Raw genomic sequence first — 15,023 nt, 5'->3', positions numbered from 1 at the left:
CTTCACAGAGCTTTTAGTGGGTGATTAAATTACAATTTAATCATAAATGGCAGCTATGATGCTATTTATTTTGTTTGTAAATTGATATATGATAATTGTTCATGTTCATAGGGTACAGGGTGATGTTTCAATACATGTGTACAATGTATAGTGATCAAATCAGGGTAGTTAGGACATCCGCCACTTCAAACCTTTATCATTTCTTTGTGATGATACTTTCAAGATCGTCTTTTCTACCCATCTTGAAACATAACAATACATTGTTCTTAGTCACCATACTATGTAACAGAACACTGGAAGGTATTCTCCCCATCTAAGTATTGATGCTATTTGTTAATGAAGTCTGATTTGTATTAATAGAGATTAATTAAATGAACCAAACAGAGTACATACAGGTTGAGTATCACTTATTTGAAATGCTAGGTACCAGAAATGTTTCAGATTTCAGGTTATTTTCTGATTTGGGAATATTTGATTTATACTTACGAGTTGAGCATCTGTAATTTGGATATCAAATTAGGGTTGAGCATCATGTCAACACCAAAAATGTTTCAGATTTGGGAGCATTTCCAATTTTGGATTTTCAAATCAGGGACACTCAACCTGTAATGTGTTTAAAGTTAAATCCAAAGAAGTGCTTCTTGGTACAGTTTTGTGGTTTAACAGAACACTTCAGCCTTAGGTCAAGCTTGATCCTTTAAGGTAGCAGAGCAGGAGAAAATCTAAATAGAGTTTGAGATTTGTTTTCTCTTTTGCACTTTTCAAGTGCTTTCTTATGTATCATCTCATCATATTCAAAGCCATTCTTTGAATGAGGTATGTTCACCCCAATTTTATACAATTTATGACTTGCCTGCCTAAAGTCAATCACAAAGTGTAGTTATGGAACTGAACGCTCAAGTCTGGCTTCTGGCTTGTAGCCTACAACTCTGTCATATCAAACCTGCCACTCAACAGGCTTCACATTCATCCTCCTATTCTGAAACTTACCTTAGACCTCAATAAAATAGCTCTATGAAAGAGGACCTTTGCAAGGCAGCTCTGACATGTAACTTTTTTGGCTCGAAAGCACATTAGCAGTTTGTTATTACCATTCAAAAACCGCTTTCAAGGAGACAAGAGATCAAAACTAACAAGTAAATGAAGGTGTTAGGTGAACGATTCAATTAAATAATTTGGAAATATAGGCGATATTGTTTTTTTCAAAAGTCTGTGTTGGAATTCTAATGCTGTTATGACATAAAACCAATCAAATTGTAAAAAGGTTACTGTTGCTGCCAAAAATTCAGCCCCCACACACTCAGTGCTGTCGTAAATAATAGTTATCCTTATGGAAAAACTAACACATCTTGTTAGCTATATGTCAATATGAAAAATAAAATTCAAAATGAAGCAAAAATATATCCTATAGACTTTTCTTCCTTCGACTCTTTCATCTCTTCAACACTCTAAATTCTTTGTTAGGTTTTTCTTGTTAATCAAAGAAAGTTTAAGCATATGAACAATATTTTGTTACCAAGTCCATGATGCATTTCTTGAAAACTTACTAGTCTAGTGACAATATTACTATCATGTGAACCATCAGTTTCTGCAAAATAAAATTTGTGTTTTACATGAGTTAATGGTGATATCTACAGTTTTCCTCCTTTCAGGACCCTCAAAACATTCATGAAAGTACCACTTTGGCTGTGATAAGAACACTTTCTCCTCCAGTTAGTTTCTATTTCCTTCTTACATTCCATGAGACAATGTCCCATGACATGAGAAGAGGGGAACTTAATTCTGTTCAGGCACATAATTGCTGCAGTCCATGGAAAATAACAGCAATAGGTCTTGAGTTCATCTAAGAAGAGCAATTATGCATTAAATGATCCAGTTTATGCTGGACATCTGTAGCAGATAGCTGTAATTAATCAAGAATTGGTAAATGTAAAAATATTAAATATGAGGATAAGCATTCTCTGTCGCTTGTTTTTTTCCTATTCACTAAAAGAGAACATGAATATATTAGAATTAACAGTAAATTATGAAAAGGTTTTATTTGAAAGAAAATCTTGAATCTTCAAAGTTTTGAGATAAATAACCCTCAAGAAAACTGATTCTTGGTAAAAACCTTTATGATAGGTCCAAATTGGAAGCAATGAGGAGAAAACATTTTATTATAATCAAGAGAAGAAATAGAAAAAGTAAATGGGGGAGAGAGGAAGTTTCAGTTTATCCATCATCCTTTGAGTAAAATTAAACGATCAAATATGATTCTAATATTCTGTGTCTATGCACTCCTAGGTAAAATAGTAAGGTATGCAAAAGATGCAGGAAAAACCCTCCAATATAATACTCAAGATTATGTGCATTTTGTGATAAGGATAGGTAAACTCCAAAAAAGTATAATTATATAGGTATAATTTTAGGTGCTCTGGCATCTGAACAGAAATGGAATTTAATCCAGTAAATGACTGTGGGTCACCTACTATCTTACCTGTACTGTTTTTACTGCTGGGAATAAAGAGATGAGTAATACCTGGTCCCTGTTCTGGATAAACTGAAAATCCAGGCAGTATTTTAGAGCACACCCCAAAACAAGCAAACAACAAAAACCACAATAAATGACCGAAGTCATAATATGAATAAATTATCATCACAACACAGAGAAATACATGCTTAACTTTTAGCCTAGAGGAAACAGAAATGCAGATTAGTAAACAGCCTCTCAGAGGAAGTGAACTTGAGCTGGCATTTGACCAATGTAGACCTGTCTCCAGGCAGGCCAGGGTAAGAGGTGGCATTCTTTTAAGTCCCTCAGAGCCTCTGACATTCTTTGAAGTACTTAATGACATGAAACATATTTAAAATGTGCCCATTTATGCATGATCATATGAGTTGAATTACATTTGACAAGATACTATAATGTACACTTTGTAGACATTAAATGTTTATCAACTCAATTTTATGATTTTTAAAATATATGTAATACAATATAGTTTCCCCATTTTCCAGCACTTTCTTGCACTCTTGGAGAACTCATGTTCTTTATGCAGTATTCCTATGGTGCCTAATGGAAAACAATGACTGAGGAGAAGGCATTCCAGCCACAAGGTTCAGTGGAATCCAAGCTCTGGGAAGATACATATTTAAGTAGAAAAGTTTTTTGGCCCATTTAGACTGCTATAATACAATATCTTAGAATGAGTAGCTTATAAACAACAGACATGTATTTCTCACAGTTCTGGAGGCTGTGAAGTCCAAGATCAAGGCTCTGGCATATTTGGTAGATATTGAGGTCCTGTTTCTGTTTTGCAGATGACCTTCTTCTTGCTATGTCCTCATATGGTAGAAGGGGTAAGGCAGCTCTATGGGGTTGCTTTCATAAAGGCACTAATCCCATTCATGAGGGCTTCACCCTCATTACCTAATCATCTCCCCAAAGCCCCATGTCCAAATACCATTGCTTTCAGGGTTAGGTTCAGACATATAAATGTGGAGGGGACCCAAGCATACAGTCTGTAGCATAAAGCCTCTCAAATCATAATATCACTGATTAACCCTGTCGAGGCATATACATTTCCACATTGTCATAGTTCATTCTTTCCACCCTGTAGTCAGATGTCATCAGCAAAGTGCCTGATTGAGGATTTCTCAGAGAACATACTTCCCCACTAACTCTGTGATTGTGGATAACTCCCTTAGCCTCTTCAGCCTTTGTTGACTTGTGTGTAAAATAAGGATAGTACTATAGTACTCTAAATACAATGTATTTGAAGTTGCCTATGGAAGACTTTCTGGAGATGTAAGGCATTAGAGCAGCCACAATCATTCAGTGTTTTTTATTTACCACTCTTCTTAGAACCCAGGAATGGCAAAAGTACTTAAAATGTTTTTGTTACTAGAAAAGCAGCATGTAATAAGAAAATGAGTAAAACTCCTCTCTTCTTTACTTTTAGAAAGAATTGAAAGAGAGCTTTTCTTTTAATAGAAAATACTTGAGAAATGTTGGCTTTCTTTGTGAATTATCATATGTAAAATCATACTTGACTAATAGCATGCAATATTTAACCTTAGCTCAAGCTGTGAGTAATTAGACTGATATCCTTCCCACACATGTAGAGTGGCAGTAATATGATCTGAGGTATTTGGGGCTTGGGAAGATGGCTAATGGTGTAAGCATGTCAATTAATAAATATTTTAAAACATAAGCACATTTTTCCATTTTCTTTCTTTCTTTTTCTTTTTTTTTTTTTTTTTTTTTTTTGGCAAGGTCTGGTTCTGTTGCCCAGGCTGGAGTGTAGTAGCATGATCTTTGCTCACTACAACCTTTGCCTCCTGGGTTCAAGCAATTCTCATGCCTCAGTCTCTCGAGTAGCTGGGATTACAGGTGTGCACCACCACACCCAGCAAAATTTGATATTTCAGTAGAGATGTGGTTTTGCCATGTTGCCCAGGCTGGTCTTGAACTCCTAAACTCAAGTGATCCACCCGCCTTGGCCTCCCAAAGTGCCGGAATTACTGCTGCATCCAGCCATTAGAAATATTTAAAATGTTGTGTAGGTTGTATATTTTACAGGAAAAAGTTCACAGTTGAAATATCTTACCTAATTTACCTATATATCACTAGCAACTTCTGGTTATTATAACTTAACACTAATAATCCCCATACATATTGAAGAGTAAATTTTGTTCTTTCTAGATGCGTTATTGTTGCCAGGGGTAGGTATTTGGTGTTTTGTTGTTGTTATTGTTAGGCACTTACTTGTATTTTTGTCAAGGGGCTACAATTATGTGCTTCAGATACCAGAAAGCATTAAAATATATACAGTGAGATATCTCCTGTCTCTGTCCCCAACTTCCAAGTCTTCACTCCTTTCTTCCATCTTCTTAATCCCATTTGAGCCACACCCCACAAATAACCACCACTGTTAATGCTAACATTAAACGCTTTGCTTAAAAAATTAAAATATGACTATTTAGTCATTTGTAGGAGGAAACTGATGGGTATTTTATAGACTCAGAGAAATTACAGAAGCAAAATCTCGGAGAATTGAATAAGGAAAGGGACTTATATAACAAGTGAAAAGCTTGTGTCATGGTTTGTGTCACTATCTGAGTCTATCTGCTTTAACAAATTATTCCCTGAAAAGCAACTATGCAGTTGACCTTGTGTGTGCCTGCTGCTGTAGCTTGTTTCTTCAAGGAAAATTCAAAACACTCTGTTAGTCTGTTTTTTCATTGCTATCAAGGAATACTTGAGGCTGGGTCATTTATAAAGAAAAGAGGTTTTACTTTGGCTCATGGTTCTGCAGACTGTACACAAAGTATAGTGCCAGCATCTGCTTCTGATGAGGTACTCTGGAAGCTTACAGTCATGGCAGGAGGCGAAGGAGACCCTGCATGTCACATGGCAAGAGAGAGAAGCGGGAGGTTCCATACACTTTATTTATTTATTTATTTATTTATTTACTTTTTGAGACCGAGTTTCACTCTTGTTGCCCAGGCTGGGGTGCAATGGCACAATCTCGGCTCACCGCAACCTCTGCCTCCAGGGTTCAAGTGATTCTTCTGCCTCAGCCTCCCGAGTAGCTGGGATAGCAGGCATGCGCCACCATGTCCAGCTACTTTTTGTATTTTTAGTAGAGACGGGGTTTCTCCATGTTGGTCAAGCTGGTCTGGAACTCCCGACGTCGTGTGATCTGACCGCCTCAGCCTTCCAAAGTGCTGGAATTACAGGCATGAGCCACTGCACCCAGCCACACTTTTAAACATTCAGAATCCTGCATGAACTCAGAGAATGAGCTCACTCATTACCAGGGGGATGGCACCAAGCCATTCATAAGGGATCTGCTCCCGTATTCCAGTGCCTCCCACGAGGCCCCACCTCCAACACTAGGGATCATATTTCAGCATGAGATTTGGAGTAGACACACAATCAAACCATATTAAGTCTGAAAATTGATAGATCAGGATATGCCCTGCCAAATTCATGGCATTGTAAAATTTTCTCCCAGGGAGTAATGTCATCATTCTGTCACTAACTTTTTATTTGGTAGTTAAGGAAACAGAGCTCGTAGGCATTTTGGGCACTTCCAGAGTTTTTATTTCCTTCTTTCTACTAAATTGATATTTTGAAATAATTATATGATAAATTTGGTCACCTCTACAAGCTAAGAATAATCAATCTAATTTAAATATTCTGTATTGATATTGTAAAAATATGTTTGTTGAATGAAATTAATAGTTATGTATCAGTCGATCAATGTTAATAAATCAAGGCAAAAAATACTTGTCAGGTTTCTTTGGAATAAAGTACATATAAATCGAATCACTCTTCATTTATCAGAAAGACCTACTTGCATTATATTATTGACTGAGTTTTGTTGGTTTCAAAACTTCTTCCATATTCCATTCACTCTTGGTTTGAAAAATTATTTCTCACTCCATTCAGAAAGCATTTTGATATGTATCTGTCCCAGCACCTGCCACACAGCCTGACACATAGCAGATTCCAAATAAATATTTGCTGACATCTAGACCAATTATATATATTACAAAATCAATATTTGTTATTTTTTCATGTGACATTTAACATTATTCTTGATGATAAAGGGTTTTTTATACAAATTTATTGTTTATTTGCTTTAAGAAAATAATTAAAAACTAGAAAATGTCATAAAAGATTATTGTTCTCAGTTTCATAATTTATTAAACATATAACACAATTAGAAAGTTTTAAAAATAAGCAACTAATAACGTTGCCAGAATGAGTTCATCTCACAAGGCATCATATATTTCTTTGTTTGAGATTTTTCACAGAAAAGTGGGAAATGAGTGAATCATAGCCAAGTTGCAGCATATTTTCCCAAACTTATCTTGTGTTTTTTAATTTTCAACAAAACTTTCTTCTCATGTCATTACCCTCCGTCTTTATCACCCACAATCCTACTGCCATGTCAACCGAATAAAACTCCTTATCCTGTCTTCACTGTGTATCCATCTCTTACTCTATTTTGAAGCTTCCAGTGAAGTCTTCCCTTCTCCAGGAAGCCTCTCCTCCACCTCTCAGCCTTCAGTGATTTCTTTGCCCTGAACTCTTACGGTAGCGGTAATACTCATTGCATACTTAACCTCCCTTATATTTAGACATTATTGGCTAAGTTTCTTGTGCATACATTCTAGTCAGATTGATTTCAATAATTTCAAGAGTAAGAACAGCCTCCACGTTGTCTCAGTTCAACCTGGGAATTGAGAATGTATGGGAAACTGGGGCTCACCGAGAGGGGGTAAACGAATGCCTCACATTCACAGGTTTGCATGGCAGGAATGAATACATCTCTCATTACCCAGTGTTTCTACTTTCTTACTGTGTACCTAGAGAGTAGGATCTTTGCATGTCTTTCTATCCACAGCAAGGCTAAGCATGCTGCCTTACAGAGAATACATTTGGGGTTCTTCATTATTGTTGTTTTGTTATAAACTTGATGTAAAACATATAGTCTACTATAGGTTTTAGGAAATATTGGCTCAGTGCTTTGATAGAGGAGCATTTGTGCTGGCATGCATTCATATTGTAAAGCAGCACTTGCTTTTTGGAGGCTATTTGGCAACAGTCTATTCCTGTGTTTGACAGGCCCGTCACAACTGACTCATTGGGCAAAACAAATTCTATGTTTAGACAAATAAAAAAGAGGGGAGAGCTTAGAAAGTTGAATTAATTTACCATTATCAAAAACATAAGAACACATTATGTTTACTTATGCCTCCCTCACTACCCTACCTAGCAAAAGAAACCAGATATACACACACACACATATATATACATATACACACATATGCGCGCACACACATACATATACATACACGGAATGGACTAAATGTTTTGCTTCAAAATTCATATGTTGAAAACCTACTTTCCAATATGATAATATTTGGAGGTTGTCTTTGGAAGGTAATCCTAACTACTCAGGAAGCTGAGGCAGGAGAATCACTTAAACCCAAGAGGAGGAGATGGCAATGAGCTGAGATGGTGCCATTGCACTCCAGCCTGGGTGACAGAATGAGACTCTGTATCAAAAACAAACAAACAATAAAAAAAAGAGCTCCTTAAAGTTGTTAGAGGTATGGCAGACTAAGCAGGAGTCCCATTTTCCCCTCGCTGTCCTCACCTGGGTCCTCTACCCATTGCTCAGCCATCATCATGCCTCTCACATCACCTAGCTTCAAGGTCTTATCTCTCAGCCTCACGGTGATTTGTTCAGCAGATAGTGGGGCTTCCCATGTCTTTTCCCACCATCCATAGGAAGAGCTGCAACTGCCCCAGTGGTGGTGGACGACTCCCGCTTAGACCAGGAAGCAATAGAGAAAGCCATTTTGGTGACTGATTCTTTCTTCCACACTCTGCTCTCACAGAAGCCCTAGGGGATGCTGTGATTACTTGGATCAATTCAATTATGACTCGTGCGTCCCTCTTTCTTGGGACAAAGTTCGTAAGTCTCTGACCTTTCCTATTCTCTGGGTTACACAATAATAGCAAGAAAAGTGACAATGATGATAATTAACATTTGTTAGAACTTACTAGGTGCTAGATAATAAGTCCATTTTTTACATGTAACTCATTAATCTTCATAGTTCCATGAGGTAAATAGACAGTCATGTGCTCCCCAACAATGTTTTGGTCAAAGACAGACTGCGTAAATGAAAGTGATCTCATAATATTATAATGAAGCTGAAAACTTCCTGTGGTTTAGTGACACTGTAGCTATCCTAATGTCATTGTGAAACACATTACTCACATGTTTGTGGTGATGCTGGTGTAAACAAGCCTATTGTGCTGACAGTAATATAAAAGTATAGCACATATAGCATAACTGTGTATAATACATAATACTTGCTAGTGATAACAAACAATGTTATTACTGGTTTATGCATTTACTATACTATACTTTTTATTGTTATTATAGAGTGAACTCTTTCTACTTACTTAAAAAAAGTTAACTGTAAAACAGTTTCAGGCATATATTTCAGGGAGCATTCCAGGAGAAGGCATTGTTTATATAGGAGATGACAGTGCTATACATATTATTACCCCCAAGGACCTTCTAAGTGGGACAGGATGTGGAGGTGGAAGACAGTGAAATTGGCAATTCCAACCCTGTATTGACCTAGACTAATATGTGTGTTTGTGTCTTAATTTTCAACAAAAGTGTTTCAAAAGTAAAAAAAATAAAAATGAGAAATTTTAAAAAGAAAAAGAAAAGCTTGTAGAATAAGGATATCATAAAATAAAACATTTTTGGACACTCGTACAATGTATTTGTGTTTTAAAGCTAAGTGTTTTTACAAAGGAGCCAAAAAGTTAGAAATCAAATGTTTATACAGTAAAACATTACAGTAAGCTAAGGTTAATTTATTAATGAGGAAAGAAAAATATTTTTGAAGAATGTAGTCTGGGTATACAGTGTTTATAAGGTCTAAGTAGTGTACAGTAATGTCCTAGGCCATCACTCACCACCCACTCACGACTCACCCAGTGCAACTTCCAATTCTGCAAGCTCCTTTCATGGTCACTGCCCTATATAGGTATACTATTTCTTATATACTCTGCTTTTACTGTCTCCTTTCTATGTTTAGATACATGAATACTTACCAGTGTGTTACAATTGTTACAATTGCCTATAGCATTCAGTCCAGTAACATGCTGTGCAATATTGCAGCCTAGAAGCAACAGACTATTCATTCCTTACGTCCTGGATGTGTAGGAGGCTCTACCATCTAGGTTTGTGTAAGTACACCCAAGGATGTTTGTCAACAACGAAATCACCTATCCATACATATCACAGAATATATCCCCATCAAGATGTGACATATGACTCTGTTATTCCCATTTCTCAGTTAATGACTTTGAGACCCTCAGTAGTTGAGCAATTTACCCAAATTCACAGCTTAAAAGTGAAGGCAGCATTTAAACTCTATCTGACTCTAGAATTTGCATTCTGAACTATAAGTTCCAGCTGCCTCTCATAATGTACATCCCATAGTAAATAATAACAGTATCGATGACACTATAGATACCCATTGATAAGGCCCATGCTTTGAGTAGTTTTTCAATGAGTTGAATGGGTTACACTGAATTAAATTATTTGCTGTCTCCCCTGGTTCCTCCAAATAGGAGCACCCTTGTGGGGCTGGCTAAATGGAGCTGGAAATGTAATCTGTAGTTAGGAAACATTAGGGGCTTTTTGTTTGTTGTTAAATCTAACGTAACTACTTATTAATATCCTTTGGGGGATGTTTGAATGTTTATAAAGTATTATTACAATCAGAGTCCACTTCAAAGTATAATCAAGAGTTCAAATGATTTCCTTCTTCCTTAATCTTATAATACAAAGGGGAATTCACTCCTTTTCTGCAAGTAGAAAATCTGAAATCTAGTTATAGGAAAGAAGAACATGAAAGTGCAAACTTGTTTTTTTCCTTTGCCTTTGAAATCCATCACCTTCCTTTACCATAGAGACAAAAGATTATTATAATTTTTTCTAAGATTATTAGAATTTATTTCATGTGCAATACTTCCTGGCTTTAATATCTCATAAATTTGAAATGTTCTGAATTTCTATGGCTTAGTTATTCTTCAGGAAGTATTTATCTTTCTGTTTGTTTGTTTTTCTTAGCACATTTAGAAAAAGAAAATATTTGTACTCTCATTTGTCATGTAACAGTTCCTGAGCATTCCAATTTATTCTTCAGAATCTATTAGTGTGGAGTCGAAAGCCTTATCATTTTAGGGACATTTTTAAGCTTTCCTATTTTTCTCTCCTGGCACTTTCTAAAACTTCTAGCGTTAACTTTAACATTGCATTTCTGAAATTTAATGAAAATCATTTTGTCTTGGATATTACCACAAAAAATGAATTTAGTGACCAATGTACATGTTTTCACCCCCATCACCTAGTTAATCTACAATTATCAGGGAAGAAATAATCTGAATAAGAAATTTTCCAGAAATTAGGAATTTGCTAATTTAAATATTCAAAATGTGGAAAATATATACGGTTGACAAATATTTTCTTGCTTTAAAAAGACTATGGGAAGCACAACCTAACCACATTTGTTATTTTGGTTTCAGTAGAGGTATAAATTATTATGGAGCACTGCAATAATACAACAGCTATTTTCTCACTGATAAAACTCCTTCTCACCTTAAATTCAACAAGTTTTTTCAACACACATCTTTAATGAATGCCTATTATATTTGACACTCTGCCAAGTGAATGACAACTTACGAAACAGCACTCATATAAAAACATTGACCATCACCAGCACCCCCTAAAACCTCCCCCAGTGGCTTCTCCCAATCATCAACCCCACCTCCTTCCCATTGCTATCTACTCTTTGACTTCCTACATCATATGTTAGTTACTATCCTTTGTAAATGAAATAATATATATTCTTTTGTATCTTGCTTTTTGTTTAACATTGTATTTGTGAAATTCATTCGTCTCATGGCATTTCGCAGCAGTTTTCATTGTGAATGAATATACCAAAAATTGCTTATCCATTCTACTTTTTCATGGACATTTTGGCCTGTTTCTAATTTGAACTTATAGAAATAGTGCTATTTTAAATATTCTGGGACATGCCTCGTGGTAAACATATGTATGCATTTTTGCTAGGAATTTATCTAAGAAAAGATGTGCTATGTTTTCAGATAAACGTATGCTTAGCTTTAATACAAAAGGGTCACATCACGTAGTCTCCAACACCGTTCTAGAAATCTCACATAATACTTCTGAGTATGTGTATCTCATTGGCCATAACCCAGCTGAAGGCCACATACCTAGCTTCAAGAAAGGGAAGCCAGCAATGGATTTTGGCTGGATCCACTCCCATCCTTAATAAATTCTGAATTCTGACACCAGGAAAGAAAGGGAGTATTGGTAATGCGTGACAAGCACACGTCTCTGCCACACTAACTCTCCCTCAGCCCTTGCCATCTCAGGAAATAAACTATTGTCCACTTAGTGTTCCAGTAAAAAATCCCAGGGTCATTCTTCACTCCTCCTACCCCCTTCTAGTCTATCAGCAAGTCTTCTTGTATTTCCCAAATACATCTCGACTCTATCATCTTCTCTCCTCCTCTGCTATCCCCTTAATATAAGCCTGCATCATTTCTTAGAGAGACGCACTATTGCAGCCGCTCCCTGTCCTGTTGGAGCTCTTTTGATCCAGTTTTGCTCCCCCGCCATCCTTATAGCAATCAGTATGGTTTGGTTTGGTTTGGTTTTGCCTTCCTGTTTGGGGGGTTTATTTCCTTCCAATAATGCCACATTATTTCCCTATCTAAAAGCTTTCAATGGCTTCCTTTTGTACTTACAGTAAAAACTCAACTTCCTAACACTGGCCCTCTTGAACATCTACACGTTCGTTCCACTCTCATCCTCTGCTCCAGCTACAAAAGCTTCACATACATCAAATTCTTTCCCACTTCATGATCTTTGCCCCAGAACATGCTCCTTCCAAGTTTTATGGTTTTGTTTGCTCGTTTTGTTTGCAGTTTGTCTCCCACCACGGGAACGTAGGCATTGTGAATGTAGGGCTTGTCTGAGCTCTGTACCCAATGGGAAGGGGACCAGCCTAAACCCTGGTGGTGGTGAACAATGCTGAATGAACAAATGCATCTCTTATTTGTGAGCCTATGAACAATTTTGATTTCTTATTATGGCTTATACTCTATTCTAAATATTCTCAGTATTCTTTAGCAAACATGGATTGCTCTTGAATGTTAAAAAGGTTTAATTTAGTGACTACATTAAATAATTTGCCATGTATAATTATTAAGTCTGAAGTTAATCAATTAGTAATGTCAACTAATATTTTGCAGCAGCACCTAGAATACTTAATATATAGTGTAGGAACATCAGGTAACAGACAAATCAACACACATTGTAACTTTGAGGAACTTATGATTCTGAAATGAGAGCTAAGAAATAAACATAGCTATCTATATTCTAATCCAGACTTTTTAAGTTCTAGAAAAGGTACATAAGTTAAGTGTGAGTGATTACTACATGATTTTTTTCTCATTAAATGTTGTTATAATGGGTCTCAAAATTCTGTGGCAGAGTTTTGATCAAGTTGTTTCCATTAAAAATTACTCACTTTAAAAACTAATAACTTAAAACTGCCCCATGCAGAAAATGCCAAAATAGTCCACAAAACATTCTTCTTTTCTTCTAAAGATTTTGTGATGCGTTGTTATCATTACCCAGGTTTTTACTATTAAACTCAAATGGCCAATTGAAACAAAGAGTTCTGAGACTGTTCTTGTACCACTGATTAAGACTGTGATGGCAGGTGTTACAGATAATTCCATTTAGCCATATACTATGGTTTGGATTTGTGTCCCTGCCTAAATCTCATGTCGAATTGGAGGAGGGACCTGGTGGGAGGTGATTGGATCATCGCGGTGGATTTCCTCCTTGCTGTTCTTGTGATAGGGAGTGGGTCCCTTGTGCAGCTGTTATGTGAAGTAACATAACAATACTATTCAGGTATTGGAATGATAATACCATTCAGGTATTCAAGGCAATACCATTCAGGACATAGGAATGAGCAAAGATTTCCTGATGAAGATACCAAAAATGATTGCAACAAAAGCAAACATTCAAGTTCTTGCTTGATCTTACAGCAAATATTTCTCCATCTTAGTTCATGTTTTATTATTATTTACCCTAAAAGTAAATATAACATAAAAATAAGAAAATAATTTTAAAAAACATAAAAACAAATAACAAAGAAAACCACCAGTCTCTGAAGTAAGTTCCCAAGTATGCGTGCAATCGCTGTCTAGATACTAGGCAAGTATTTTCCAGCACTTGGTCTAACTCAGCAATGCTGTTCAGCTTACTTCAGGGAAAATGAGCAGCTTATTTGATATATGCTGGATTAATCTGCCTTTTCTACAGGATAACAGCCTCAGGGAAAGGCACCATTTGGAAATCAAAGCTGAAAATCTTTAAGACCTCCAAAGAACGCTAAAGATCAGGTACAACTGAAGTTAAAAAGAAACATTTAATAGCCTTAATTTATCTTAAAGAATAAATGCCTCATGACATTGAAAGATGTTTAGTAAGCTGTTTATTGAAAAGAACCCAGACAAATGTTATATAAAGGGTGGCAAAGTCTAGCAATGTTATGGTGCTATTTAAAATTACTTTGATAGGCATCCAAATGGGAAGACAGGAAGACAAACTATCCCTGTTTGCAGAGGACATAACTCTATATCTGGAAAACCCCATAGTCTCTGCCCAAAAGCTCCTTTAGCTGACAAACAACTTCAGCAAAGTTTCAGAATACAAAATCAATGTACAAAAATCAATAAAATTCCAATACACCAACATCCAAGTCCAGAGGCAAATCAGTAATGAAATCTCATTCACAGTTGCTACAAAAAGAATAAAATACCTAGGAACACAGCTAACCAGGGAAGTGAAAATCCCTTAAATGAAAAATATAAAACACTGCTCAAAAAATAAAACAGAGATGTCACAAACAAATGCTCATGGATAGGAAGAATCAGTAATGTTTAAAAAGGCCATATTGTCCAAGGGAATGAACAGATTCAGTGATATTCCCATCAAACTACCAATGGCATTCTTCTCAAAACTAGAAAAAAACACTATTTAAAAATTCATATGAAGCCAACAAAAGAGCCTGAATAGCCAAGACAATTCTAAGCAAAAGAACAAAACTGGAGGCATTACGTTACCCGACTTCAAAGTGTACTACAGGGCCACAGTAACCAAAACATCATGGTACTGGGAAAAAAGCAGACACATTGACCAATGGAACAGAAGAGAGGGCCCAGAAATAAAACTGCACACCTACGACCATCTGATCTTTGACAAAACTGACAAAAACAAGCAATGGGAAAATGAATCCCTATTTGATAAATGGTGCCGAGATAATTGGCTAGCCACATGCAGAAAATTGAAACTGAACCCCTTTTTGATACCATATACAAAAATCAACTCAAG

Source organism: Papio anubis, chromosome 11 (assembly GCF_008728515.1).
Source record: "Papio anubis isolate 15944 chromosome 11, Panubis1.0, whole genome shotgun sequence".
NCBI classification, from domain to species: Eukaryota; Metazoa; Chordata; class Mammalia; order Primates; family Cercopithecidae; genus Papio; species Papio anubis.
This window is presented reverse-complemented; position numbering follows the sequence as displayed.